Source organism: Cyprinodon variegatus, unplaced genomic scaffold (genome assembly GCF_000732505.1).
Source record: "Cyprinodon variegatus isolate N-32 unplaced genomic scaffold, C_variegatus-1.0 Scaffold288, whole genome shotgun sequence".
Taxonomy (NCBI): domain Eukaryota; kingdom Metazoa; phylum Chordata; class Actinopteri; order Cyprinodontiformes; family Cyprinodontidae; genus Cyprinodon; species Cyprinodon variegatus.
In genome coordinates, this window is record NW_015150741.1 from 529,775 (window position 1) to 532,838 (window position 3,064).

Sequence of the window (3,064 nt, forward strand, 5' to 3'; positions counted from 1 at the left end):
TGGCAGGGCTCAGCGACACTGTTGTCGAAAAATTGAGATTTCTCTTATTTCATATGTTAACTCATCCTATTTAGTCACTATGAAAGTTTTCACTCAGTCTCTTTCACCTGCAAGGTCACACAATTCTCTGCGGGATGGTGTTTGTAGACCAGACATAGCTTCTTCCAATAACAAACCAGATTCTTTCTCAAGTTTTATTCATAACATGTTACTGTTAACCAAAGTGTGTGTAATTTGTTTTGACTGACAACTTTCCATTGTTGTAAATAGGGGGAAAGAACGCTGCTCAGGCAGAACAGGGCAGAAGGCTGTGCCATAAGGGCTGTATGATGAACTGTTCTCTCTTTGCAAAGATATGATAAAATAAAGTGTTGATGAGTGAAATCTATCGATCTCTGTTTATTTAACTAGGGTGAATAGTTGAATACTTTTTTTTCCCCACTACAGACATGTTAGGCTGTGCTTTGTTTCAGACCACCTGCGCAAAGCAACGCCTACAGCCTCTACGGTTCCTCCCGTCTTGCTCTGCTCTGACTCTCTTGGAGCTCGAGGAGAGCATGCGCGATATTAATATTTGTTAATTCATAGGAGCAAAACATGAGGTAGGCACATTAAAAAAAAATGTGGGTCTTTGTAATAGGGATAACTAGGGTTATACAAAATTGGTTTGTTCTCTACTTGCAAAAGCTGCATCTCTTCATCCAAGCCTACGATAAGAGATTTCTTTTAAAGTTGTAAGATGCGCTTTTTGGAAGTTATTGTGACTAGATTTGATGAAACATTTAAGCTTCTCAGTGTAAACTATATATTTTGATCGAGATGACAATCTGCTTCATGGTATGTTGAAGTACTAATAGTTTGCATCCATTCATTTAATTAAAGAGTCTTAATTTTTGGAAATATATATATGTATGAATTTTGATTTTGATTTGCCAAGCATTTGTTACTCTATTTACTTTGAAAAACCAGATCTTCTTAATGTTTTTTTTCCTGATTGGTGCAATTACGGATCTGGACCTGGCTGGCTTCCAACGGAGTTGTGCAAAAAAAAAAATATATCTTAGCTCCATATTTTGACAATAGACGGAGAAGACATATGTGGTCGGTGGTGCTTGGAGTAGAGGTGGGTGTGGAACACTTCTAGTTGGTTAACATCACTGTGCAAGTGCTCTGTAGTACGTTCGTGAGGTTTAAATGTTCAAAAGAGTTTACTGATTTTGGAGTAATCACTAAGTCAGATTGAAAGATTATTGCTAGTCCTCCTCCTAGCCCAGAATTTCTGGGTATGTTAACAGTTAAATAACTAAAGGGAGTTGCTTCATTTTTACTTGCATTATTTTCTTGCTGCAGCAAAGTTTCTGTAAATCAATCAATTCAAATCAATTTGACTATCCCAAATCAAGTCATTAACTAAAATATATTTTGAAGAAATCTTATGTAAAATAAACTACATTTAATAGTTATAGCTTTTTTTCCCAAATGGAGCTATTTTGATTTCAATACATTTATCATCATTTACTCTCTTTTCTAATTAATTTGATTTTGGTCGTGGCAAGACACTATCTAAATGGAGTAATGAGTGGGTAACAGTAGAGAAGCTGCAGAGGTGTGTTAAACGGTAAAATAATTTAAGACACTACCAGTTAAATGACGACATGCGGCTAAACATGTCGTCACTGGTGAGATCAGGGAGGGGACCAGAGAAGATTATGGAGTCCCACATTGTTTTGGCAAACTTATACACTGAAGCAACACTAATTTTAGTGACCTCCGATTGACGTAACCGGGCGTCATTAACGCCAGCCTGAATAACATATTGTATTTTACCTTATCCTTAACCAGCAGTTTCAGGTATGATTTGATGTCGCTCTTTCTGGCCTAACTTTTGGCAAACATTTGACTATGTTCCCTGGTGTCTCTAATGCCACGTTTCTGACTAGAGAGCTGCCAATTGCCAATGTGGGCATCCCATTGGGAGCATCACAGAGTGGGTAAAATCAGTTGGAAACGCGAACAGGTTGATGGTGATATCCCAGTGGGCTGAGATCAACGACTTTGCTTTCTGCGTATCATTACCCAATCGCCTGGCTACTCAGGCACTGTTGAAGTACCACTACATGGACCTGTCCCTGGTTTTGGTGGCTCCAGGCTGTTAACAAGTTGGGCTACTCTAACTCTTGAACGTTTGACAGCCCAAAGCCAGGACTGTAACTCTGACACCCTCGCCTCCAAAGCTCCCAAAATACTACATTTATTACACATACCATTATCACTAAAGGAGGCAGAGGAATAACTAAACATGACACAAAGACCAGTGACTGTGACCAGTGTAACTTACAGACTCCCTAGCAGCTCCCAGATCAGCTTCTCTGATTGGTTGATGTGGCACGTCGAGCAGCAAAAGTTAAATTTTTCCAACTCGAGCAGCAGCTGAAATTGTGGCGCGGCGCGCGCCTCAGATGCTCAAACGCTCCTGAAGCGCTGCTTCAGCTGCTCAGACGCACTGCAGCTGCTGTGGGACTATTTGCTGCGCCTTGACGCGCGTCAACCATTGACTTTGCATGGAAACTAGCTGCTCCTGCTGCCTCTGCTGCTTTTGGTGTGAACGTACCATTAGAGAATGGTGTAACTATCGCGGTAAGCAAAGACTGCAGTTGCTTAGGGCCCCCCGACCTCTTAGGGGCCCTGTCACTGAGACCTGATTGGCCCCCTATGCAATTGTGGACCAGGACGTCTCTTTGCAGATGTAATGGTGCGAAAAATTCCTCTTAAACCGACCTGATATTAGGTTAACTGACCGGACCTTATTTATACCCAAACACATGGCCGATTTCAACATGATGGTGAGCCGTTTAAACATGAAAACAATAGCAAAGCAGACAGTGGTACTTTTAATTACTATGCTAATAACTGTTTATAGTTCATTAGACAGTTGGTTAAAAAATATGCTCAAATAATATGTTTCAAACCGCAATAAAGATCTTAAAAGAACATTTGAGCATTTTATTTTTTACAATACGACGTGGAATTATGGGTAATCCAGAGCGTAGATTAAAACCATAAC

At 40.2% G+C, this 3,064-nt stretch overlaps 1 protein-coding gene across 2 annotated transcripts in view; it reads left to right on the forward strand.

The window, feature by feature from the left end:
* Positions 1–3,064, forward strand: part of LOC107090303 (beta-galactoside alpha-2,6-sialyltransferase 1-like) — a 42,542-nt gene that overhangs the window by 20,521 nt on the left and 18,957 nt on the right. The window lies entirely within an intron of this gene.